Source organism: Notamacropus eugenii, chromosome X (assembly GCF_028372415.1).
Source record: "Notamacropus eugenii isolate mMacEug1 chromosome X, mMacEug1.pri_v2, whole genome shotgun sequence".
Lineage (NCBI taxonomy): Eukaryota > Metazoa > Chordata > Mammalia > Diprotodontia > Macropodidae > Notamacropus > Notamacropus eugenii.
Window position 1 is genome coordinate 51,411,891 of NC_092879.1, and position 27,810 is coordinate 51,439,700.

At 46.2% G+C, this 27,810-nt stretch overlaps 1 long non-coding RNA gene across 1 annotated transcript; it reads left to right on the plus strand.

Annotated features, from left to right (window-relative positions):
- Positions 1-15,858: 15,858 nt before the first annotated feature.
- Positions 15,859-26,576, plus strand: LOC140515237 (uncharacterized). The gene is made up of 6 exons (XR_011970908.1): positions 15,859-16,189; positions 17,339-17,425; positions 19,163-19,212; positions 22,469-22,586; positions 22,705-22,873; positions 26,277-26,576. It is a non-coding gene; the product is annotated as an uncharacterized lncRNA (long non-coding RNA).
- The last annotated feature ends 1,234 nt before the right edge of the window (positions 26,577-27,810 follow it).

The following is a 27,810-nucleotide window of genomic DNA, read 5'->3' on the forward strand; positions in this document are numbered from 1 at the left end:
AGGGCAATTCTCCCTCCTTTCACCAGGAGCTCAGCACCTGACTCAGTCATTCTTTCAGCTATATCCAATGTTGTTGTGGTTTGTCTTTCACTCTCAAAAAGAACCATGACACCAAGGAGGTGATGCCATGACTTGCATGTGAATTGGGTTTAAGTGAGGGAGGGCTGGGCAAAGTCACCAGCCTCATTCTCTTCTCTGGAGCCATCTGGGTCCAGTGACCAGATGTGGATCAGGATGACTAGAGATGGTCTCCGCTGTACCCATTGAAAGTACAGTCAGGTTCCCATTAGTTAGAATAAAGAATCCTGTGAAATGGTCAAATCATTCAAATCCATTGGACTGGAACCACTTACTGCATTTCACATATAATGATAACTTCTAATAGTTAGAACCTGAATACATGTGACAGGTTTCATCATTGGAACTAATCATCCCTTAGCTGGAAAAACTACTGAGCCTGTGTGTGGCCTTAGGCAAGTCACTTCTACTCCCTAAGTCTCAGTTTCCCCCCTCTGTAAAACAAAGGAGTTAAATCCAATAGCCTCCAAGTTCATTTCCAACTCTAGATGCCATGATCTGGAATTGGGCTGGATATTTTAGATTCTTCCAATTCTAAAATACTATAACTACTTTTCAGCTCCAGTTCTGCCTGCTTAGGGGTCCATGCTTTGATTCATGACATTCCCTCATGCTTAAAACCTGCCCCACTTCCAGTCCTTGTCGGCTGAAGTCTGTCCCTTCTTTCAAAGCTCCAGGAAGCCTCCCCTGACTGCCAACACTTCACACACATCCCTCTGTCTAAAGTGATCTCTCCCTCCTCAGGTGTTAAGTGAGTGAAAAGAAGAGGAAAGTTGCAAGATATGTCTAGTGGAGGTAGGATCAATAAGACTTGGCCAATTTTTTGAATGTGGAAGTTAAGAGCTGAAGGAGAATGAAGAGTTGAGGATGACTCCAAGTTTGGGAATGTGGGTGACTGGAAGGATAATGGTACCCTCGGAAACAAGGAAGGGAAGGTGAGGTAGAGGATGACGAACCCCTTGCTGGCTCTGCTGAGTTTGAGATGCTGTCCCATCCACTATAGCACTGACTGACAGATGGCTTTGGGGAGTGGTTATTTTGTCTTTTGTCTCCCTTCCCTTTCCTTCTGGGCTTTCACCTCCAGCCATCAATATATGGCCTCTTTCCTCTCTCTCTCTCCCCCCTGGTGCTTCCACCCCGACTACCTCCCTTGAGGCTTGACATTCCTGATCTTCAGAGTCTTACAAGTGGCTTCCCTGATGCAGGCTGAAGCATAATCTCCTTTCCGGCAAGGACATTTCCTCCTCTTCCTCCCTATTCTCTGGGCTCCTCAAAGTTGGGTCAAGAGACTGAAAAAATCCATTGCTCATTTCCATCTTGTCTCCCATTGTTTTCTCTCCCTCTGGTATGTCTGTGCATTCCTGGCCCAGGATATCTCATCAGCTTGGAATGTCCAAAGGCATGCCAGTCCCCTGAATCACTGATTTGTAGAAATTAGAAAGAGGAGAGCTCATTAAGCTGCTTCCTTCCCCTCACCTGGAGAACTCTCTGATAGCAGCCTTGTTGGACTCCTTCCCTGCTCAATCCTATTTGGACTTCAGACCATGTCTACACATACACACCCATGTGCGCACACACACATGCACGCACACACACACACACACACACACACACTACTGGGGAAGTTGATAATTGATATAAACCTCTGGGTAATTCAATTCAAGTTCTCAGTTTCCCCAAATGTTTGATCAGTGTTGTCGAAGAAGGAAACTTCTGGCTAATTGCCTCCGTTTTATTCCAGGGGTGTGCTACTATCACTACTCATAATAGTGAGAGTTCATATCAGCAGAGCACTTTCAGAGTTTACAAAGTATTTTTCTCATACCTGCCCTCAGATAGAGGTAGTTTCAAACCTCTTATCACTATTTTTCAGATAAGGCAACACAAGTTCAGAGAGAAATGTCTTCGCATTAGAGAATGTCAGCGATAGGAGATAATTCAGCTCTCTCAGGTATTTTACTTATGTCTGTTTCCTTTTCTTTCTTTTTCAGTAATGTCCCTGCTCATTCCCACCAACAGAACCCTCTCTTGTAACAAGGAAGAGTATCCAAGCAAACCAAACCAGCATATGGGCCATATAGGATACTGTAGACCCCACTCCACCCTGATAGTCCTTCTGCCAAGAGGAAGGAAACGTGCTTTACCAATGATCTTTCAAAGTCATGACCAGTCACTGCAATGATCATGGTTCTGATGTTTTTTCATATTGTTTTTCCTTTATAATATGGTAGCCATTGTGCAGAATCTTCTATTCCTGCAAAACACCCTTACTTTCTGGAGGATAAAAATGAAACTCACAGAGAGGAAAGTACTCTTCCTTCTCCGTCCCCCTCCAGATCCAATCAGTTCGTAAGTCTTGGTAATTCAACCTCTGTATCTCTGGTGTCTGACCTAGGTCAAGTCCCCATTGGCTTATACCCAGACTATTGAAGGAACTTCCTAATTGGGCTCTCTTCTTTCAGTTTCCCTTTTCCAAACCATCCTCTACTCAGCAACCAAAATAATCCTTCTAAGGCCCAAGGCTGAGCATATCACTTCCCATGCTCCCAATGGCTGTTCCATTGTTCTTTTCCTATGGTATCCCAGGCTGGCTTGTCTGAAGATAAAGGAGAGAAATGCCATTCTGTGGGCCCCACCCTGCTGGACCCTTGACCTGAGCTGCCTACAATCCAGAGAGAACTCCACCCTGAGGCTAGACCCCTAGGGATGTTGATAACCTACCTGAATATATTTCTCAATGATTAACAAACTCCCCCTCCCCGTTTAAGTGATTCAGACCCTATTCTCCATGCCCACTGCCCACCCCCTATTCACTTTGCACTCAATTCAATCCCCTCAATATTCCACTGGACTTTGATGACTCACCAAAAGAGAGAGTAAGGCTGAGAATTTTGTGCAACTCTGCCTCACTTAAATTCAATTCACGGGCAAGTCAAGACATCCATCACCTATGATATGATGGATCCTCTTTGAAAACGAAGGACAAACCACAATAATCTCACTTTAAAGCTACCTACAACTTCCACAATGCTCTCTGGAATGCTTGTTCCATAGGTAACAAACTGGCTTTCATCTTAAATCTTTTCCTTTGCCACTCCTTCCATCTTTTGATTCTCATTGAGACCTAGCTCCTCACTAATGACACATTTCCCTGGTTACCCTTTGTACAAGTGAACACTTTTACTTATTCCCTCCAACTCACTAAGGGAAGGAGGAGTATAAGAATACTACTTGCTCCCAATGGCCTTGTTCTAGCTCATCCTCTACTACCATCACTCAGTAATCTTTCCTCCTTTGAGATCCACACCTACCACCCAATCAAAATTCAGGTAGCTGTTGTCTACCAGCCTTCAGGATAAACGCCTTCTTTCTTCAGTGAATTCAGTGTCTGGTTCATAATCTTTCTGCCCTCCCCAACTCCTGCCTTCATACTAGGGGACTTCAATGTACATATTGATACACACTCAAATACCTTAAGCTCCCAGTTTCCCAACTTACACCCATGAACCCTTAAGTTTGACATCACTCACAAACATTCCACTTCCATGTTCATGAATCTGAAATTCTCTAATATTATCAACATCTGTTGCCATTCCATCCCTCCAGACTTACAATCTCTTCACCTGTCCTTCATTCCCAATGTGACCTCCAATCCCTTAATCCCTCAACTCTTTCCCAGGCTATCAACCCCACAGTGGCTACACTCTTCTTCTTTCCCCATCTTGACCCTTTGGTGAACCAGCTTAACTCCATACTTCCTCTTCTCTTGGGTCCCTAACTGCCCTGCCAAGCCTCAGTCCTGGAATATCCTTCCATGTGCTGTCTTGACTCCTAATTCATGTACTGCTGAATGAAGCTGGAGAAAATCATGAGACCATGCTGACTGGGGACACTACAAATTTATGTTACATAACCTCAACTGGATCCTCACCGTGTTGAGGCACTCCTTTTACACCTCCATAATTGACTCAGTATTCCACTCACCACTCTTCCATTTCTCCTCAAACTTCCTATAGCTCCCTCTCCCCTTACCCTCTTAGTTAGGAACCTACTTCATATTTCACTGAAAAACAGAGGCCATTGTCAGGGTTTCTTCTTTTCCTCTTTTCATTATCTTACATCACTCAAATGCCTTCTGCCACTATTTCCTCTTTCATCCCTGTCTCATATGAAGAGGTAGCCCTTCTCCCTACCAAAGCAAACCCTTCTATGTGCACAAATATCCATTCCGTCTTGTCTTCTCCAGGAGATTGCCCCTTCTATTATTTCCACTCACTCACTTATCTTCTATCTCTCCTTGACTACTATCTTGACTTTGATGACTTTGGAAGAGAGTGAGGCTGACGAAATTCACAAGCAAGTCAAGACATTGCCCTGTGATGTCATTGATCCTCTTTGAAAATGAAGAATGAACAACAGCCACAACTGGCTGCTTCCCTAACTGCCTACAAACCCCCCTCACTTCACAACCAGGACTGCACTGGGTACAGAAACAGTAATATTCTAGCAATGACCACTTGTAAAAGACAATAATCCAAGACGATTCCAAAGAAGTCATGATGAAAAATACTATCTACTTCCACATAGAGAAACTGATGGACTCTGAGTGCAGATGGAAGTACATTTTTTCATTTTTTATTTTTTTCTTGCTTTTTTTTTTGCAACAAGGCTATTGTGGAAATATGTTTTGTATGACTTCATATGCATAATGAGTATCATCTTATTTGCCTTCTCAGTGGGTGGGTAAGGGGCAGGAAGAAGAAAGAAAATTAATGTTAAAAAATTGAAAATAAAATTAAAAACCTCTCGATTGACCAATTCCTGCTAGCTATCTTCCTATATCTTTTCTCCCTTTTGTAGCTAAATTCATTGAGAAGACTTTCTATAGTCACTGCTTCCACTTTCTCTCCTTTCTTAACTCTCTGTAGTCTGTCTTGTTGCATCATCATTCAACTGAAACTGCTTTCTCCAGTTACCAGTAAATGATCTCCTTAATGTCTAATCTCATGGCCTTTTCTATGTCTTCATCCTTCCTAACCTCTCTGCAGCCTTCCATACTATCAGTTGCCTCTTTCTCCTTGATTCTCTCTTGGGTAGGCATCTGTGACACTGCTCTGTCCTGGTTTTCCCCTTCTCTACCTTACTGCTGATTCTTTTTTTCCCTTGCTGTATCTTTAGGTCATACCTGTTAGCCATGGCGGTGTACAGGGTGCTGTCCTGGGCTCCCTTCTCTTCTCCTACTATAATATTCTCTCTCTAAATAATTTCACTTAGTGATCTTTTCACTTCCCATGGATTCAATTATCATCTTTATGCAGATAATTCCCAGATCTATTTATCCAGCCCTAATCTTTCTCCTGACCTCTAGTCTCACATCTCCAGCTGTCTATTGAACATCTCAAACTATTGGAGGCACTTTAAATTGAACATTTCCAGAACTGAATTCATTATCTTTCCTCCTAAACCCTCCCCTTTCTACCTTCTTACTGTCAAGGGCACCACCATGCCCTCTGTCCCCTAGGCTTTCAACCTTAGTGTCAGTCTTAATTCCTTGCTCTGTCTCTCCTATCCAATCTGTTGCTAAGTTCTATCAATTTTACCTTTGTAGTTTCTCTCATATACACCTCTTTCTCTCTTCTGACACTACCACTACCCTGGTGTGGGCCCTCATCATCCCACCCCTGCATTATTGCACTAGCTGCTGGTTGGGCTCCCCACCTCAAGTCTCTGCCCACTTCAGTCCTTCTTCCCCTCAGCTGTCAGATTGATCTTCCTAGATCTAGAAGAGATCATGTCACCCTACTCCCCATTCAATAAACTCCAGTGGCTCCCTATCACCTCCAGAATCAAACATTAAGTTCTGTGTTTGGTTTTCAAGGCCCTTCATAAGCAGCCTCACTTTGTCCAAACTTTCCAGTCTCACACTTTATTCACCCCCACATGTTCTGTGATCCAATGACATTGATCTTACTGTTCCTCAAATAAGATGCCCATCTCTCAACTCCATGCATTTTCCCTGTCCATTCTCATGCTTGGCATTCTCTTTTTCCTCAATTCCACCTTCTACTTCCCTGGCTTTCTTCAAATCTCATCTAAAATCCCATCTTCTACACAAAATCCTTCCCAAACATCCTTAATTCCAGTACCTTCCCTCTGTTGATTAACTCCAATTTATCCTGTCTATAGTTTGCTTTCATAGTTGTCTGTTTTTTGCCTCCCCCATTAGACTGTGACCTTCTTGAGAGCAGGGACTATCTTTTGCCTTTCTTTGTATCCCCAGAACTTAGCACAGTGCCCAGCATATAGTTGATGCTTAATAGATGTCCATTGACTTACTGACTGACTGCTTAGGAAACTTCAGATAGCTTTATCAGGAATAAGTCATGCCAGACATGATTTCCTCATTTGTAAGGATTTCTAAACCAGTAAGTAAGAGAAATACTGTAGATATAATTTGCCTGATTTTAGCAAAGCTTTTGGTAAAATATCTCAGGTCAGGAGAAGATGGAGAAATAGGGACTAGATACCAATACAAGTACATGGATTCAGAATTGAGTGGCTGGCCAACCTCAAAGATTGGTTTCAAATCATCAGGGCAGTGATCCCCAGGGGGTGCTTCAGGGCTCTGGGCCTGTGCTGTTTAATGCATTTTTATCAAAGACTTGAATAAAGACACAGAAGGCATAATCGTCAAATTTGCAGACATCACACAGCCAAAAGAGAGAGCTAACACCCTGGATAACAATGTCAGGATCTGAAAAGATCTTGACAGGCAAGAGCATTGGACTAGATCTATTCAGATGAAATTCAGTTGGATTAAATGTAAAGTCTGACACCTGGGTGCAAAAATTCAACTTCACAAATACAAAGTAGGGGAGAGGGGAGTTCTGGTCAGACAGCAGATTGTCTGCAAATGATTTCAGTGGTTTGGTGGACTATGAGCTCAATATGAGTCAGCAATGGGATATGGCAGCCAAAAACACTAATGCAACCTTGGGCAGGGCTACCAGGAATGGTGAGATAAGAATGCTACCGTCCTCTGCCCTTATCAGGTCTAGTTGAGAGTATGATGTTCAGCTCTGGACATGTGGCTTAAGAAGCACATTGATAAACTGGAGAGTGTTTGGATGAGGACAACCAGGATGATGATGGACCCAGAGTTCATGTCATATGAGAATCCATTGAAGTAACTGAGACTGTTTCATCTGGAGAAGAGAAGACTCTGGGAACACTTGGTAACTGTCTTCAAGCATTTGAAAGGCTATCATGTGGAAGACAATTTTACTTCCCAGGCTTGTGGTGAGGAAAGTATTTTGAAGGTTTTGAAAGCCTAGAAAAGTGGGACCTGTGATTATGACTGGCCTGCTGCATGGATACAAGTCATGTCTCCTCAACTAGAGGCTTCCATTCCTACATCCCCTCCCTACTCCCCACCCCCAGCTTATTAAAATGCAGTAGATCCCAACAAAATTGGCAAACAGTCAGTGAAAATGCAGGAAAACAGATGAGATTTTATGTCCTAGGAATTGCTGTCTGTTTGGGTGAAATATAGAGTGCACAAAGAAAAGTGATTTGCACCCATCCTGGAAGGCAACAGGGAGTAACTTGAACTTCTAGAGCAGGGGTCAAATTTGAGCTTTAGCAATACCAATTTGGCAGCTTTATGGAAAACAGATCAAAACTGTTCAAAATGAACAATAGGCAGCTGGAGATTGGAGACTAGAGTTCAGGAGAGAGATTGCACTGGATTTATGGATCTGGGAGTCATTTGCATAAAGACGATCATTAAACCCAATAGACCTGAAGAGATCACCGAGAGATAAAAGGTAGAAAGAGCTGAAAAGGAAACCAGGGCAGAGTCTCGGCATATACTCACAGTCAGAGGGTAAGATACAGATGATAATCCAGCAAAGGATATTGAGGAGGAGCAATAAGCAATCAGTAAACAATATTAAGCATCTACTATGTGCTGGGCACTGTTCTAAGTGCTGGGGATTCAAAAAGAGGCAAAAGACAGCCACTGTCCTCAAGGAGTTCACAATCTAATGGGGGAGGCAACCTGCAAATAAATACAATGAATCAAATTACATACATACATGGGATAAATGGGAAATAATTAACAGAGGAAAGGCACCAGAATTAAAAGAGATTGAGCAAGACTTCCTGTGAATGTGAGATTTTATGTGTGTGTGTGTGTGTTCGTCCTTCTTTGCCAAAGACCATGCCATTAGAGAAATAATGACATGACTTGCACTTGACTTTGTTTTGAGTGAGGGAGGGCTGTGCAGGTCACCAGCCTCACTTCTCCTCCAGAACCACCTGAATACAGTGACCAGATATTCATCAGGATGACTGGAGATGACCCAGGATGAGGCAATTGGAGTTAAGTGACTTGCCCAAGGTCATACAGCTAGTGAGTGTCAAGTGTCTGAGGTGAGATTTGAACTCAGGTCCTCCTGACTTCTGCACTGGTGCACTGCACCACCTAGCTGCCCCTAGCAGTGGTATAGCTGAGTCAAAGGGTATGCACAGTTTTATAGCTTTTGGGGCAGAAAGTGTGCATGTGAGATTTTAGTTGGAACTTAAAAGAAGCCATGAGGGTCAGTAGTCAGAATGGAGGGGGAAGAGTGATCCAGGCATAGGGGACAGACAGAGACAATTCCTGGAGCTGAGAAAGATAAAAGGAGAACCAAGAGAGAGAACTTGAGAGGAGAGAGAATGCAGGAGACGACTGAAGGCCACAGTTGCAAATGCTACAGAGACTTTAAGAAGAATGAGAACTAAGAAAAGTCTTAGAGGTTTGGCAATTAAGAGATCAGATCATTGGTAACTTTGTCGAAAACAGTTTCAGTTGAGAGATAAGATCAGAAATCCAATCTCCAAGGAGAGCAGAGAGAAAGTGGAAGTAATGAATGGAGATAGCTTTTTCTGGGAGTTTGATTGTGAAACTGAAGAGAGGGATGGGGCATACTTGAAGGTCTAGTGAGAGTTGTTTATTTTTAAGGATGCTGGGTTGAGTGGAAACCTGGTCATGTTTGTAGGCATCAGGAAAGGAACCAATAGGGAGAGATTGGAGGTTAGAGAGAAGAGGGCAATCGGCTAGAGAAAATGGGGGTGGGGGGAGGTGGCTGATGGGATCAAGGACACTCGACCAAGTTGTTGACCTTGGCAAAGGAAAGGGCCACCTCTTCATTAGAGATTTGAGGAAAGGAAGAGATCATGGAGAGTAATGTGATGGGGTTTTGATTTGTAGAGAAGGCAAAAGAGGGCTGCTTTCCCTTTTTCCAGTAAAATACACGGGGAGGTCTTTGAGAGGATGAGGGGAGATGGTGGCTTGAGGAGAGATGAGAAAGTTTGAAATGACTGCTGTGGCGAGTTTCTGAACAAATCAAAGGCCTCCTGATTTCACACAAATAAGAACTAAATGTGTGGAACCTGGTACTCCCCAGATATGGAAAGAGGTTGAAGCTGTGGTAAACCTATAGAGTCAAAGCAGGGAGAGAGATGTTTATGAGACACTCTTATGTCCATTGTGGATGTTCGGTGCCCCTGAGCACCCTGATCTCAAACAGTAAACTGGCAACAAGTTCAACTGGTATCACTGAGATAAAAACAACACTAGACTGCCTCTGACATTCCAGCTTCCTTATCCTTTAGGGACCTTTCCACATCTGGATTTGTGATCATAGGTGTGACTTTAGACAAGTCCATCCCTCTCCCTGGACCTCAGTCTCCTACTCTGCAAAATGAGGGATTTGAACTAGCTGGCCTCTGAGACTCTAGGATTCCAGATGTGACCTTGGTCAAGTCCCTTTCCCTCCCAGGGCCTCAGTCTCCTTCCCTTTAAGAGGAAAGGGTTGGACTCGATGCCCTTCTAGGATCTCCTCCAGCTGGGTTTCTCAGTGGCAGCTTTTTTTTTCCTAAGTGACTTGTGAGAAAATTCTGAGAGTAGGAGCTGCTGGTGGGTGAGGAGGAAGGAGCAGCCCTTTCCTGGACCACATTCCCCCAGGCTCCAGCAGGGGGCAGTGCCTGCAGGCTTGGGGAAGGCTTTGCTAGCTGAGGTCAGCACCTATCTCCTCCACAGCAGTTTGCGGGGACGGGAACAAGGGGCCATCCTCAAGCCATCATCCCCCGTCCGCTCCCCAAACACAGCCCTCCAGCTCAGTTGGCAGTTGACCTGGTGCGCATAGCGGGAGTTTCGTTCAGGGAATGAGACCTGGACTGGGGCACATACAGTTCTACTCTGGCCCCCGGGGGAGGGGGGGGTGTCTCTGCTGCAGTCCTGCCCACATCTGGCCTCTTGAGTTTGAGTCCCCACGTACATATTTCTGCAAATTAGGTCCCTCTTGGGGCCACAGTTTTCCTATCTCTAAAAGAACTAAAGGACCTCTAAGATCTCTTCCAGCCCTAAATCTATGATTCTGTCATCCCAAGTCACTTCACCTCTCTGGGCCTCAGTTTCCCCATCTGTAAAATGAGAGGATTAGGCTAGATAACCTCAGAGGTCATTGCCACATCTAAAATTCTATGATACTATGAGGTAGGTCTTGCGAAAGGGATTGTCCCTATTTTACAGAAGACAAAACTGAGACCCAGAGAGAGGTAATGATTTGCCCAAGGTCACACAGGTAGTAGGGATGTCATATATTAAACCCAGTCTCCTGATTCCTAGCCTGAAAAGGGCTCTTTCCACTATTCACCCCTCCTCTCTCTCCCTCCATGCTGTTGGAGCAGCCAGGATCCAAACTTAGTCCATCTGATAATTAAGGATTGAAATCTTAGACCAAAGCAAGAGCAGCAGGAAAATAAATTTGATCTAATATTTTGAGGATGGGGAGAAAGAGATGCCCTGGGGATCTACAGGGACCAGTGGATGTCATTTAACCAGCAAAAATGAGCATTCGCCTCTGGCTGGTGGTTTGGCTGGTGCCAAGGCCAAGGGGGTGAGGCTGTAGGGGGAGTTCTTTACTCCATTGTTCTTCCCCTCCCTCAGAGCAGGCCCATTGCAAACAGTTTCACTAGGTTGGGGCTGTGTGTGTTTGTCCTTCGTTGCCAAAGAAGACCATGCCATTAGAGAAATAATGACATGACTTGCACTTGACTTTGTTTTGAGTGAGGGAGGGCTGTGCAGGTCACCAGCCTCACTTCTCCTCCAGAACCATCTGAATCCAGTGACCAGATATTCATCAGGATGACTGGAGATGACCCAGGATGAGGCAATTGGGGTTAAGTGACTTGCCCAAGGTCATACAGCTAGTGAGTGTCAAGTGTCTGAGGTGAGATTTGAACTCAGGTCCTTCTGACTCCTGCACTGGTGCACTGCACCACCTAGCTGCCCATAGGTTGAGGATATCTGTGAATGGAGCCCCTTGTGTTTAGTTTTGCTTGGTCTAGGGTGGGTTTGCAGCTCCCCTAACAAGGCTGCTGCCATAGGGAGCTATGACCTACTTTTCCCTCAAGGAGGTGGAACAAGCAGGTGTATGTCCTGGGCAAGCACAACCTAGAGAGGGAACAAAGTATTTGGAAGAGGGGGTAGACAGTGCCAGGGTGAGTGAAGGTGCTGGCTCCCCCAACTCTGCCTCTACCTGGAGTCCCCCTTCCATGGATCAAACCAGCCAAACTGGGCCTAGGGAAACAATAGACATTTATACAGCCCTTCCTATGTGCCAGGGCCTGCACTAGGTTCTAGGGCCACAGAGAAAGGCAAAAATAGTGCCAATCATGAAAGAGCTTACATTTTTATAGGAGAGATATGTTGTGTTGGTTGTTGTTCTGTCATATCCTATTCTTTGTGACCCCATTTGAGATTTTCTTGGCAGAGATCCTGGAGTGGTTTGCCCTTTCCTTCTCCAGTTCATTTTACAGATGAGGAAACTGAGGCAAACAGGGTGAAGTGAGTTTCCCAGGGTCACACAGCTAGTAAAGATCTGAGGCCAGATTTGAATTTAGGTTTTCCTGGCTCCAGGTCCAGAGCCCTATCCGCTGCACCACCTAGCTGCCCCTTTTGGAGAAGATTATGCATACACACACACACACACACGTGTATATATACACATATGTATGTATTTATGTACGTATGCCTAAGATACATACAAAGTAGATAGGAGGTAATCTGAAAGGGGAAGTTCCTAGCATCTGGGGGGACTGGGAAAGACCTCCTGCAGAAAATGCACCTTGAGCTAAGTTTGGAAGGAAGCCAGAAAAACCAAGAGAAGAAGGTGAGGAAGACAGAGGCCCAGCTGAGGGGGAATGCCAAGCCAGAGAGATAGGCTAACTCTGTTTGCCCCTCAGGGTCCTGGGGGTCATTCTTTTAATGCTTTTAGCACAAGCCTACAGTGTGATGTGTGCTATCCACCAATCACTAGCTATTGTTAGTTTCTCCCTTATATCATTGACTAACCTCCATATGATGAGTGCCCCACTCCCAATTTAGCAAGTCAACATCAATTTTAGCTTTTACAAAGGGATACCTACTGGGGAAATAGAGCAAGAACAGTAATTACAAACACATTCCTCTGAGTCCGAGACACAACCTTCCTCAGTGTCTGGGGAGAGTAGACTCAAACTTAAAACAGTTACACTCATTCCACCAAGTTCAATTCCAAATGCAACATAGCCTATGAATGAGTCACCCCCTTGCTGTCCTTCCTTGCTGCAGGACACTACACGTTTGCATCAACTCCTTCACCTAATAATAGGAAAAAACAAACTCAAAGAAACAAAAGAGGTACCACATATTTTCATGTGGGCCTGGGTGGGGGAGGAGGGAGTATAGGCCCAGCACTACCTCTGTCCCCATCTGAGAGGCTTATAGAAGGCTAACTTGGTCAGTTAGTGCCTTTTGTGTCCATTCCCAGTTCCTCTTTCCCACCCAGTAAGAGTACAGGAAACAATCACAGACTACCTATGCATGTTCCAAAGTCCTCATGTGTGACTGAATTAGGTAAAATGTGATATGCATGCTCATGAGGACTGGGCTCCGGTTGTCCAGTCGCCCATTACTCTAGCTTGGTTGGCCTATAGGCAGATTTTTACCAGGAGTTAGACAATGGCAATCCAAGGTAAAGTATGAAATGGTTAATTAGCAACCTTTCCAACTGATTTATGTCCTGAGGAGAATTTAACTACTACTCTCCCAGAAGATTGCAACTGTGATGAACTTTTGTGAGGACACAAATGAGAGTCATACTGGATGAGAAGTGCAAATGGGTTTCAATCTACGCTGTTCAGCTTCCAAATGAATGAAATTACAAATCTATTTGAGTTTTATATTGAGTGATAAATCTTGTTTAAATCATTCTGTTCGTGCACTCTGTGTCTCTCTATATATTTAGCATTTCTTTCTGTATAGGAATAAACTACCTAAACCATACCTGATTTACACTGTGAATTGGGTACTTCTTTTACCTCCCCCATTTTAGGGAAACTTTAGACTTTTGAGCCATAGCTGTTACTATTATTAGCTTCATTCCTGGAACTCTGGGGTGGGGCTTTGTTAGTAAGCCAGTGAATGTGTGAATGAGGAATCCAAATCTGCTAATTAGATGTCAGGCTTCCCCATGACTGAACCCAGTCCACAAACCAGTACAAACAGCAATAGCTGAGTTTAGAAAGGGAGTGGGACAGAATTTCTACCCCTGCGGGCTCAGTCAAGCTGAGCCAGTCCTCTTTCTGTCAGTCTAAATATTAGCCCTTAATCAGCCATTGCCTCTCCAAGAACACCACAGCTAGCATTTACAGGCTTCCCAGAACCTTCAGAACTTTCAGAATTCACAAAGTTGTTGCCAGTCCTAGATATGTCCAGCTTGGGATGCTCTCTCCCCCAAGATCAAGAAAGAATAAGGAGAGAAGGAGTGGAGGTGACCAGGGGCCTCATTGTAGCCTCCACCCTTAACTGCCATGTAGGCAGGATCACCATGACACTGAGATGGAGAAGGACCTTACCCTGACCATCCCCTCCCTGGAGTCCCATCTGGAGAACCATCTGGAGAGCCATAGTCCAGAGAAGACTAGCTGCAAGATGTCTTTTTCACACATGCAATACCTTCCCCCTTGTGGCTGTCATAGGGCAAGAGAGATGACTGACGAGCCACTCAGAGTACCAAGTTATGTTAAAGGGCCAAATCCTTTCAACAATAGCCCAGACTGCCATGAATTTGCCTAGTCTCAGAAAACAGTTCTCCTGTAAAGAATCTAAGAACTTCACAGTGTGATAAGTATGACAAGTAAAAAAAAAAAAGCTAATGTGATCTGGGGCTTCATTAAGAGATTCATAGTGTACAGAATTCAGGAAGGTGAGATAGCAACCCATCCTCTGCCTTACTCAGGCCTCATCTAAAGGAATGTGTTCAGATCCAGGTACCACATTTTAGGGCAGCCAAGAATATGAATGATGGACCTTAAGACCATATCAGATGAGGATCACTTAAAGGAACTGGGTATGTGGAGCCTGGAGAAGCCTGGGAGGGGACATGGCCACAGTCTTAAAGTATTTAGGATGCATGTGAAAAAAGGATCAGACTTGCTCCACTAGGCTGGCAAGGGCGGCAGGATCTGGAGCAGATGAGTGTGTCATGGAGGCCGATTTTGGTTCCATGAAGTAAAAAGCTGATAGTAGTGAGAGCTGCCTAGAAATGGAATGAGTGTGTCCTGCTCACCCAAGGCCTTCCAGTGGGCCCTGGATGGCAACTTGGAAGACACCATTGTAGAGAAGATCCCTACAAGGTACTAACTGGACTTTGTGATTTGTGGGGTCCCTGCCATCTGTGAGATTCTGTCATCCTATGAGGGGCCTCCAGGGCCTTGTCCCCAAGAATAGAAATGGTTGTTAAATGAATAAAAACTGAATTGAATAGAAAGACCTGATATGGAGAAGGGGCAATTGGGAATGGAGAGGAGTGCTACTGTGGAAAGATCACTAGATTGGGAGTCAGAAGACCAAGATTCCCAACCAAGCTCTGTCACTCACTGGCAGTGTGACCTTGAACAAGTCTCTTCCTTTCTTCAAAACCTGAGTTTCCTCACCTGTAAAATGAGGGGGTTGGACAAGATGGTCTCCAGGGCCCCTGCCAGCTCTAGAGCTATGTCCTTATGTGGGACCTTAGATGAGTCACTTCCTTCAATCATGATATCTTAGATCTAGAGATGGAAGGGCCCTCAGAGATAATGTAGCCCAATCTTCTCATTTTACAGATGAGGAAACTGAGGCCCAGAGTAGGAACATGACTTGGAATCCTAGGATCCTAGCTCTAGAGCTAAAAGGAATCTCAGGGGCCATCAAGTCCAACCCCCTTATTTTACAGTGGAGGAAACTGAGGCCCACAGAGGGGAAGTGACTTGTCCAAGGTCATACAGGTAGTATGCATCAGAGGTAGAGTTTGAACCTGGATCCCCAACTGCAGAATCATCATTTCCTTCCCTAAGCAAAACACAGCCTCTTTCTCCGTACCTCAGTTTCCTTATCCCTAAACCAAGGGGGTTGGACTAGACAAACTTCAAGATTCCTTTCAGCTCAGATATCCCATGATCCTCTGACCTGTGTCTGCATTGGGAGGAGGATGGGGGCCGGCAAAGGGAGGATTGAGGGAAGAACGGGGAGAGGTGTTTTTGCTAGGGTCAGACTCTGGGGAACATTATGAGTTTTGCCTGGGCAGAGGCAGCAAGCTGAGCTCCAAAAAGCTCTTCTCATCCATTGCTCCTCCTCCTTCTCCTCCTTCTCCCCCTGGCCAACTTTTGCAATTGGAAATAGCTGGGAGCCCCTGCCAGACACAGGGAAGAAAAGACACAGTCAGTCTGCCTGAGGTCTGCTCAGACACACCCTTGCCTGCAATTTGGCTATTGGGGGAGGCCTCAGCCACAGGCTGCTGGAGGGGAGAAAAGCAGATTCCAGCAGCCAGCTGAAGTTGTCTAGCCTGGAGTCCTCTAGGAACGGGAAGAAACAGCCAAGTGAGACTGTCCCAGAAAGCTCCGGGCTTATGTTGCTATCCAAAGGACCCCTTCATTCCTTGAAGATGAAGCTTTCCACATTGTGCAGACTGGTGTCCTTGGGAAGACTGGAATTCCAAGCCATCGGCAAGTGTCCCATCAGTCGCCAACTTTGGTTTGATTTTGGGTAAGTCCCTTCTTCTCCCTAACCCTCAGTTTCCTCTTTCGTAAAATGAGGTTGCATGAGATGACCTTGCTGAATTTGGAGTCACAGGACCTAAGTTGGAATCTTGGACGGTGTCACTGACTACCTGTGTGACTGTGGGAAAGTCTCTTCCCCTCCCTGAGCCTCAGTTTCTTTATCTGTAAAATGAGGGGGTTGAGCTAGATAGTTTCTAAGGTCCGTTTCAGCTTTCAATGTGTGATCTTACTATCTCTGGGGTCTATTTTGGACATTCTATGTCCCGATCCCTTTCAGCTCTGACATTCTATGCTCTAATGCAGGGGTTTTGGGGTGTCCTGGACACCCAACAGGCAGTCAGTCTGGTGAGGCCCATGGCCCCCTTCTCCAAATCAAGTTTTTAAATGGATAAAGGCTTGTCCATAGGATGAAAAGAAAGCCAATTTTATTGAGACACAGTTGCCAAGATATTTTTATTAAAACAAAGTTCACAGACCACAGGTTAAGAACTGTGGCTTAAGATCTCTTCAGCCCTGACATCATCTGTTCTATGTCATAAGGTCTCTTCCAGGACTGATGTGCTTTTTTAAATAATAGTAACTATAATCTATCTAGTATTTTCTGATTATAAAGTGTTTTACATACATGATCTCATATGTTCTTGTGAGGTAGGTGCTGTTATTATCTGCATTTTAAATTGCTGAAAACTGAGACTGAGATTAGTACCACAGTCCGAAGCTGAACTCAGGTCTCTCTTGATGCCAAGTCTACCTTGGCTGCCTTAATTTACTAGGCTCCTGGGGCCTTCCTAACTCTGGGGAACCCATGTATTCCTGTGTAGTGAGCTATTACATGCTTAGAATTTTCCACAGCGAAGATTCTAGAACTGAACCTGGGATCACATGACATGAGTGAACCAATGAGGGGCAATCTCTGAACAGCTTTCCTGAGGGTTTGCTGCTTGGTTGACACCTTGGTTCTAACATCTTAGAATACAGAGCTAGACTAGGCTAAGTTAGACCATGATGGGCAGCTCGGTTGGGCTCTAGTCGATTCATTTGGGTTGGGCTACTCCAAGCTGAGCTGAGCTGACCTGGGCCATGGTGAGCCAAGATGAGCCAACTTGACTCTTTTCTCCTTGTGTTTCCTTTGAAGGTCACCAATCAGCTCACTTTCTGGCTTGCCAAGCAGGCATAAAGATTCCCCAGGGCTCCATCTTCAATCTGACCCTGTTCTCTGTAGGTAAATTAAATTAAATGAGTTTAATCATACCTGACTGAAGATCTTCAACGGCTCCCCATTCCTTTGGCTCATAGGATTCTGAGCCCCTGCCCTGCCTTCCCACCTCTGCCCTGCCACCTCCTTAATTGGCAACAGCTTCCGAGGGTACCCCAGGTTCTCTGCCTCACTTCTTCCTCCACCTCTAACCTGTTACAAGGCCTTGTATCCCAGGATCTTCTCCTCCCTGCTTGTCTCCACCATCTTGTGACTGTTTTCTGCACTTTGTCCCTCGCCACCAAAACTGGTAGCTACAGCTCTGGCTCTGTTGAGGATCCTGCCTGGGATGCTCACTCTGATAAGGAACCATGTTCAGGAACCAGGCTGCCTTCCCTGTTTCTGAGATCAGATATAAAACATGCGATCCCAAGGCAAGCACTGAAACCATCTCTTCTCTCAAACCCTTCCCCACTCCAGCCTCCCCAAAAGTCCCTTAGTAGCTGGGAGATCTCTGGGCTGGAACAGGATGGAGCATGTGGAATTATTCAGACATCAAGGGTATGGTAACACCCAGTGATACAGGGCTGGGCCCCCACCATTAGCCTTGGTTGTTGCTACCACCCAGCTTAGTCATGCTCCTGGGGTGCAGACACAGCTCAGAGCTCGCCTGGAGTTGAATTTTGGCCTTTTTTGGCCCAGACACTCTCTATTGTGTGAGAGTGGCATGCATCCTTTGTGGGGCTGGGACATATTAAGTGACGGGGGATGCCATATAAACAATAGGAGGCCTGCCCAGAATGAATTCCAGTGTTAGAGTTGTCTGGCACTGCAGATCTGCCTGTCCCTTCCCATCATGGGACTGCACAAGGAGCTCCCCAACAGCCTCTCTATTGACCATCAACTGCTTCCTAGCTGAGACCCTCAAAAAACATACCCCCGTCATTGGCAGGGCTGAGGGGCCTCTCCTAGAGTGCCCAAGAGCAATTTCAACCCCTAGAAGGTTCTAAGATTCTAGAATATTCTGGGTTGAGTTGTGACCCACAGCTTAAGAAGCCCTGAAGGGGTCACGAGTGAAAAAAGTGCTCGAGTGCTCCCTCACTGCCTACTATGACATCGAGTCCCTGAATAGAGAGGCAACGAGTCAGGAAGATTTGGGTTTTGAATCCTACCTTAGACACTAGCTGTGATCCTAGGCAAGTCACTTCATTTCCCTGGTAAAACGAGGGCATTAGATTCAATGATCGCCAAAGTTCCTATTAACTGTAACCCAATTGCCTTGAGGCTAGCCCCAATCTCCCACCTTCTAACCAAGGCACACAGGTGGAGAACAGGAAAATTACCTCTTTGTGATCAACCCTATTCTTCTTCTCTGATGGGAAGATTTTAGAACTGTAAGGGTTCTTAGCAGCCAAGTCCAACTCCCTTATTTTACAGAGGAGGAAACCAAGGTCCAGAGGAGTTGAATGACTTGACCAAAGTCATACAGATAGCAAGTAGCAGAGCCAGAACTTAGCTCCAGGTGATTTCAAATCCCATCAAGTTTTGCCACATCTTACCTGTGTGACCTTGGTCTGGTTAATTCCTTTCTCTGGGCCTCAGTTTCCACCTCTGTCAAATCAGGAAGCGTGTCTAAATTACTTCTGAGGTCCTAGAAATTTGACAAGCCAGACCCTCAGCCCGAAGAGAAATGAACCCCTAAGCCTGAAAGAAATCAGACTTTGAAAGGAGCAGAGATTTGAATGAGCTACCTTTCCGTTTCAGGCAACCACCCCATGGGAGAGAATGGAAAGGATAGTCAAAGGAAGCTGGAGGTAAGTTGTGTATCCCTGGAAGGTCCAGGACAAAGCTGGCTGGCTGGTTAGTTGGAGCTCCTCTGGTAGGGCCTCCTACCTGGGCACTGCAGGAAAGGGAACTGCCCAGAAGACAGTGGAAGAGTGAGGGAGATGCACCCCTCTGAGTCCAAGCCTGTGATGATTATCTCTGATTGACAGATTCTGACTCAATCAGGGAACATCTGAGGCAACCCCAGAGGGGTTGCACCTATGGGAGACTGTGGGGGCTGGGAGCTGGGTGGTCCCAGATGGTAGCCTGAGCATATAATGGGCCATTCTTTGCAAATAAGAATGCCATAAGGGATCACAAATGTGGAGTGGGCTCTTTGGGAGCCAGGATGGGGTTCATAGGATTCATAGGCAGAGCTAGTGGGTGGCCTAGCAGGGTAAAAGGCTCAGTTATCCCAGGTGCTCCTGGACTGGAGGAGAACTAAGGCCCAATGTTTTCATAGCAAACGTCTCATGGTGAATAATAACACATATATGATGGGAGATTTAGAGCTGGAAGCATCACCTAGTCCAACCTCCTCATTTTACAGAGAAAGAAACAGGCCCAAGGAAGGAGAAAGTCTTGTCCAAAATCACACAAGTAATGACAAAGTGACAAAGGCAGGATTCACACCTGAGGCATTTGGCACCAAATCTTTCTTCTGAACTATTTTGCCCCCTTATGTATAATATTCCAGTGTGTTCACATTTCATGTGCCAGTTCTCATTTGGGCCCCACAACCACCCTTTGAGGGAGGGAGCGCAGGTATTATCTCCATTTTACAGACGAAACTACCCAGACCCACAAAATAAAAGTGACCTGTCTAAGGTAGCACTGATGATAATTGGCAGAGCTGGAATTTGAATCCAGTTGCCAGGCTGCTCTTCCTCCCCCACATTCAGAGCTTCTCAGTGGAGGGAGCTCCCTGGGACCCAGGCTGGATCCGAAACCCCTATTTGTTGTCAGGTCTCTAGGACACGTTAGATCGTGGCTGACTGGGTCCTCCATCTTGGGGCCTCCCCTTGTGTGCTGCTGTGGCTCAGGGTTAACCAATCAGCTTGGGCAGCCCCCCTTTTGTTTGTTAGACATGCTGAAGAGTTCCGTGCCTCTCTTATAAATAAGCATGTGATCCTTGAGGGGAAAACCAGCATTGGTTACGGGAGTTTCTATCTCCCCTCCCCCTACCCCCAGTGCACCTAACTCCTGGCTGGCCCTGAGCCCAGGTAAAGTTGGCCACTGAGGCTCTGGACAGGACATGAGCTGGGAACTTTCCTTTCAGGGTAGAGGAGAAAGTTGGAGCAGGGAGATGAGAGCCAAGGCAGATGGCAGGCTTGGGTTGACCCAGGAAGGAGGAAAGGAGGGGAGGGCCACTAAAAGAAGAAAACTGGCTCAGCAAAAAGTGTTTTCTATCTGTGTGGTCATTAGGTTGTCAATGACCCCCAACTCCTGCCCTAACCGAGCCCAAATTGGTATCACCCCTGTGGGCATCTCTTGCTCACCACTCTGGAGGCTCGGAAGGTTGGCTCTGTGTGAAGCCATCTGTGATCAGATCAAAGGACTCAGAGTTGAGAAGGGGCCTGGCCAAATCATCCAACCCACCTCTCTCATTGGTTGTTTTTTTTTAAGTTTCTTTCCTGCTAAAATTTTGTTTGAACAGCTATAAATGTTCAGGCCTAGGAACGAGAGCCAAAGACAGAGTCCAAGCAAATGAAGCAGAAGCCCCAAACAAAAGAGCAAAACCACAGAGCAAAACTCCACACAATTAAGCAAAACCCCACCAAGAAAGTGGTAGGTAGTCAAGACTTTGTCCTCACGGCTAGAGCAGAGATCTCAGGGAAATGCAGACCATATGAGTAAACAGAGAGGGAGTAACAAGGCCCAGAGACAGGTTCAAGGTCATTACCCAGCTTGGAAGGGACAGAGGCAGGATTCAAACCCAGGACCTCTGGTGCTGCTTAGCTGATCACGTTCCTGTCTGGGAGGGAGGGCAGGCTCTAAGCACACAGAGCCCCTCTCTCCTGGCCCGAGTTGCCAGCCCCTAAATGGTTTCCTTCTCCAAGCCCCTGCCACAATCCCCACTAACTAGCTGCCCACTCACGTCCCTCTGTGTCCCTGGGCTCTCCTCCCTCCCACAAACTCCCTGCTTCCTGACTATCTGGGCCACATACATATGAGGTCAACTGGCCTTGGTCCAGGCTAGATTTCATTTGGTTATTTTCTGGCTTTTCCTTCGAACCATCCCAAGCCCCTACAAGATGCTAACTTCAGTCTTGGCTGATTCATTGGTGTCCTATTTATTGGGGTCCTCCAGGTTGGAGGGGGGATTCTCAGTGAAGCTACTGGCAGAAGCAGTCTATGTATCTCCAGGGTCCTTAGCTCAGATGCTCTGGCCAGCCTGCTAATGAGGCCAAGGGCCTGAGCCCCATCCCCTAGTGGGGCCACTGAACTTTGCTTTGTTCCATCCCTGACTGAGAAGCCAGACCCATAGTTAGACCCCTGCTCAGATACAAGAGGGGTGGGAGGAGAGGAACGGCCCAGCAAGAGGCAGGAGACCTGAGTTCGAATCTAAGCTCTGCTACTTTCTACCTGTGTGATCTAGTGGTTAGACATGAAGACCTGAGTTCTAATCCAGCCTCAGATACTCAGTAGCTATGTGATCCTGGGCAAATCACTTAACCTCTGTTTGCCTCAGTTTCCTCATTTGTAAAATGGAGATAATAATACCCCCTTCCTCCCAGGGTTGTTTTGAGGAAGAACATGTAAAATGCTCTGTAAACCTTAAAGTACAGTATAAATGAGATCTATTAGCTATTTGAGGGCCTTCCTTCTCACTTGTATGAGTTGAACTATATGCTGTCTAGGACCATAACTAGCTCTAAATACTATGATAGTAGAAATCAGGTTAGAAACTGTTGTTGATGTTCCCAAAGTGCCTAACCTGGGGATTAGCTGCTAGTGGTCAGAGCTGCAATGGGAACCACAGTGAAAAGAGCACCAACCCTGGTCCTAAAATCTGTGTTCGAATCCTAGACCTGACATTTACTAAGCATATGACCTCGGGAAAGTCACTTCTCTGCTCTGAGGTCAAGTTGCCTCACCTAGAAACTGAGAGTTGAGTTAAATGACCTTTAACCTTTCCAGATCAAAAAGTAGTCATCCAGGGAAAACAAACTCTTCCCCAAGGTAGATTCAGGAAGATGTTACCCAGAGGGTCAAATTTCATCCCTTTCCTCCATTTCTACACAGGGATTATTGTTCTAAAATCATCAGCCAGAGCGGACCACAAGATTGAAAGACATACTGGGGATGAGCCATACCAGGGACGAGTGATGGCAGCTACTCCCATCCAAACTTCAGCCCTAAGGTATGATGAAATAGATATGTAGTAAGAGATGGCCAGGCACAGTGTCCTGGGTCCTTGATGCCCACTGATGAGGTCCCTTCAGACACTGAGGGCACTGACCAACTTGTCTCCTTAATAGGGCATCACCACAGGCACATCACAGAGCCTTTGACATCATTGATCACTGAGTTCATATCCCTCAGTGATATCCTTGAAGGGATAGTCCCTGGAGAGAGTTCTGGTCATCTATGCCTTGGAGGAAGCTGAATGACCCAAGGGATGACAGATGAAGGAGACATGGTAGAGTGGTAAGTTCCTCGACCAAACTGGGATCTTGGGACTGCAAGACAATGAACTGGTAGTTGGAGAATGTTGGTGGGAGAACAGCATGGGAACTTTGGGATCAAGTCTCTGGACCAAGCAGGAGTCAGAGGTGAGTACCAGTCTTGGTACAGAGGAACAAACCCAGACCTCACCAATCGCTGGCACTATGGATCCTAGGGAGAAGCTTCTTTCTTGCTGCCTACTTTCCTCTTGTGGATGTGTGAGTGTGGGGAGATGCCCTTGGGAAGAGGAGAAAAGGGAAGAGGGGGAAGGCCCACCCAGGGTAGGACTAGAAGTCTGGAAGTTTATATAGGTCCATGAATATCTGGACCTACCAGAGGGTAATCTAGTCTGGTGCTTGACTCTCTAACTGCCCTTGGTGTGGGGGGGGGAGGGGAGCAAAGCATCATATGGGACGGAATGGAATCTTTAGTGGATCCATGATCTCCTCAGTAGAGAATCACTCCATTAGTATAGAAGGTGACCTATTGGTGCCAGTATTCTCCTGAAGCTGTATATCAGGAATCACTGAAATCTCAGGCAACCCACAAAGCAATGAAGAGGCATGGCAGCTGTAAGTAGGCAACAGAATGTGGGTGCCAGTGCTGAGCACAAACTCTGGTATGACCCAGATGTCAATGATATGGACCATGTCTCTGAGGACCAGCCCAACTAATTATAGAGAGGCCCATCATTAGAAGCTTGGTGGCTCAGTGATGAGCTCCTTGGTCACAAGATCCAGGAAATCAGTTCTTTTAAAAACTGCCTCCCTGGTTCTGATGGACATTTAAACTCTCCTTGAGCTCCCTTGGAAAACATGTCCTTCCCCCTCTTCCCCCTATCCTCTGGGCACCTGCCTCTCCTCATCCCCCAAAACAAATAAGCGCCATGGTAAACAGGACAAAACTCATTTAGAAGAAGCCCAGCCAGAGAAGGGGGGAAGGTGGGCTGGGCTCTTGGTGGGGCTGGGGTTTCCTAGAAGGCTGAGGGGAGGAGGCCAGTTTCCAGGTCGGCCTCCAAGTGGCCAGAGAGGGACAAGGAGGGAAGTGGCGGTATCCTCCCTTTGTGGTCTATAATTAGCCTTTCCACCACCTGCACAGGCCATGAGCATGACTCAAGGCTCTACTCCTCTCTTCCCCCCTACCTCACATAAACACATTTCAGGGCCTGCCTTTTTTTCCCAAGATTAGAAGATTCAGAGCTGGAAGAGAAATGAGATAAGGAAACTGAGGCCCAGAAATCGGAAGGCATTTACCTAAGGCCATACATAGTAAGCATCAGAGATGGACTTTGAACCCAGACCCTCTGAGGGCTAGTCCAGTGTAAACTTGATTGGGACAAGAATTAGGTTGGCAGCCCAGGGCCCTGGGGTCTCAAGCAGGTCAGAAAACGGCAGGATGGAACACTCACTGAGGTATGCAAACTGAGTCAGAGGGAAGCACCTCATCCTGCCATTGGGAAGCAGTGACTCCCTGCACCAGGCTGGCCAAGCTTTGGGTATCTCCAGAACCAAGAGCAGTTGTCCAATTCTTCACACCTTCCAATTCGGAGTACCCTTGAATTCTCAAGTCAGACCCACATGTCCCTTGTTTGACACACAAGCCATGTGCCTGAGACAACACAAGCAGATTAAACCTTGGGGAATCAAATCCTGCTTTGGGGGGCCCCTGGGAGATTGCTACCGAGAGAAATTCTCTAGCAGATCTTTCCGTTCAGTGCAATGTCTTGCTTGCCTGGTATGGAAATCCCTGGAGCCCTTCATGTAGCATGGACTCAGACTTGGGGTCCCTTACCTACCATCGAGCCTTTTGAGATCCTGGATTTTTGAGATGTGCATCTGTCTAGTAGTAGAACTGGCCTTGGGTAAAACCATCTACATTCCCTCTGGAGGAGTTTATGGCCCAGCTGGGCAAAGAAGAGACTTGGGAGAACATAATAGAAAGGCCTGAGTTTGAATCCTGTATTACTTAACAGCAACCAAAATAGTATGTAATATTTATATAGCTCTGAGCCTCCCTGGTCTTGTCAGTATGATGAATCGATTGGGTACTTATTTATTCAGCACCCATTCTATGAGGAAAGTCATAGCACCTCTCATCACAGGGTTATTGTGAGGATCAGATGAGATGATGCCTTAAAATTCTCTGCAAACCTTAAAAGTGCTACAGGAGTGCGAGCTCTTATTACTACATGACAGAATTAGTGAGGACTATAGCATAATACAGTGTCAAGCTGGAAGGCTATGGCATCTGTCGGGCAGGGTGTGGGTAGATGGCCGTGTTCCAGAGTAGTCACGAGAAGCTTCATGGAGGTAGGATCAGGCAGGGTTTGCCCAGCATGCCATGGATCCTCTTCCCTCCCCTCCCTCCCACTGCCCCCAACCATCACCCACTGTTGAATTTCTGCCTTTCTCCCATGATCATAGGATATCAGAAGAAAGGGTCTTAGAGAGTGTCAAATCCAACCCCGAGGCCCAGAAAAGTGGAGAAATGAAGTGATTGGTTCAAAGATACATAGAGGAATATGTTGGCAGAGCCCAGATTCCGATGGGAGCCTCCTGTCCCTCAGCCTGGTATTTTTCCACTGTCTGGACCACACTGCCTCTTCTGTCCCAGGTTTCTTCAGCCTCCCTCCCCAATTCCCACTTCTGTTCAGTAGGCCTCCCCCCTGAACTGTGGTTAGCTGCTGAGGAAAGCCCTGGCCCAGCTTCCCAAGCTCTAGGGGTGAGAGGAGGAGATGGGCTGGAGCAGGGCCAGGCCACAGGGCATGGCTGGCCTGCCAAGGGTGAAGCCCAGAAACCAGTACCGACCCCAGACAGATGCAGCTGCTGCCGTCGCCTTCAAAATAACACAGTTGAGGTTTGCCCTCCTTTGGGGTTTCTCAACCATTTCCATTTCTATTATGCCTTTGTGTTTTCTTTCTTCCCCCAAACCCCCACCCCTGCTTTTTCTTTTTTTAATAGTTCTAGGCTTGGCAATAAGATCGCAGTGGAAGGATTGCACCAGACAAAACTGTGAAGCCAGTAAGGTTAGGGTGAGCTCCCTTGTTGGGATTTCCCACCGCCATAGTGGCCAGTGATCTCATGCATTGGTATCCCAGGGCAAGTCCCATCTCCTCCCCAGGCTCCATTGTCCTCTTCTATAAAAGGGGAGGGTTGGGGGAAAAATACATGAATTCAAACAGTATAATTGAACTTGGTGGCTTCTGAGACCCTTCCAGTTTGGACATGCTCCGGAAACTAGTCTTTGCCTTCTTAGAGAACAGATATTAAGGTGCAAAAGTAGTCCTTGACATCCAGCCTTTCAGAGAGGATTCAAGGCAGCCCACACTATAGGAAACTAATTTCTGACTCCTCACCAGTCTCCTGCCTTTCTTCCTCTTTACTAGAGATACATATGGTATGAATTGGAGGCCCTTCACCGTCCTGCTGCCCTCCTGGAGGAATTTCCATCTGATTGATGTCCTTCTTGAACCATGGTGCTGGGACCTAGCTCTAATCCTCCAGATGGCTTCGTCAGGCCTGAGGAGAGCAGGATGACCACCTCTGTAGCCAGGACACTGAGGACTCTCTCTCGGTACAGACCAAGAACATGTTAGGCCCTGAAAGCATTTCCTGGACTGTATTCCAAGGCTAAACAATTGTAGTATTTGTGTGTCCCTACCATTAAATGCCTGTCCCAAAAATAATTGTGTTGGATTTGGGCCTTTTCTGGCAAAAGCTTGATGTGTAGTGTGCCTGGGGGAGGGAAGGTGGCACACACTTAGGCGCAGTGAGTAGCTAGCTTCTATAGTATGAGTTGAGAACCCTGTCTGTCCCCATATCTCTCTTCCAGTAGCTTGTTTCAGCCACACTTTCTCTTTTTACTTGACCTAAAAGTACCCTTAGCATCCCTCTTTTGGGTTAGGCAACACGCATGAGGGTTTTGTCTTCAGAAAGCCCACTTTCAACTAGAATTATTTTTAAATAATTCCCTGGGAAGGAAGGAAGGCCTTTCAGCCATCTCCCTTTAGTACATCAGCAGAGGCAGTATAGCATGAGAGGGGATGGAGGACATGGGAGGGGATGGAAGATGAAGAGGGCTGATTGGATACAGAAGCCCTGGGTTCAAATCCTAGCTACTTACTACCTGTGTGACCTTAGGCAAATCATTTCCCTTTTCTGAGCTTTAGTTTATTCATCCATAAAATGAGGGGGTTGGACTATATCAGGGGTGCAAGGCCTTTGCTGTATCATGGGCAGTGTCTAGGGAAGCCTATGCACCCCTTCTCAGAATAAAGTTTTCAAAGGCAAAAAATAAAATACATGGGATTATACAGAAAATCAATTACAGTTACCTCTTCCACATCTTGACTTTCCCCATCTCTGTTTCAATATATCTCTGATCAGCATAAGAAATTAAATAGGAATTTGGGGGGAGTTTTGCAGAAGCCACAGAGGACATGCAAAGGCCAGCAGACAATACGGGAAAAGTTCAGAAACTCAGAAATGCATAAAATATATGTATAGCATTGTATAACATCAACATTATTTTATCTTTTAATACCATAATAATCCAGATTTCTTCTCTGGTATGAAAGGAGGGCCAAAAAATTTTATACAGATTTTCCAGATCACAGGGGCACTGAGTCCCTAACCCTCATGATGTGGAAGGGATAACTGAATATTGAAATACAGTTGTTGAAATATTAAAGAAAGGAAGTTCATCTACCCCTTGCTCCAAATCCCTGTCCTAGATGATCTCTGAGGCTCCCAATCCCAGATTGACACCAACAATTCTATGAATTTTATCTCCCTGGTTTGCTGGTTTCCATCTTAGAAGACACAGAACTTGAAGGAAATGAGATGTAGACTGGGTGAAGGAGTGAGGCCTAGACAGACGGGGATTGGGGCAGGGACAAGAGTAAGGGGATGGAGCTGAGG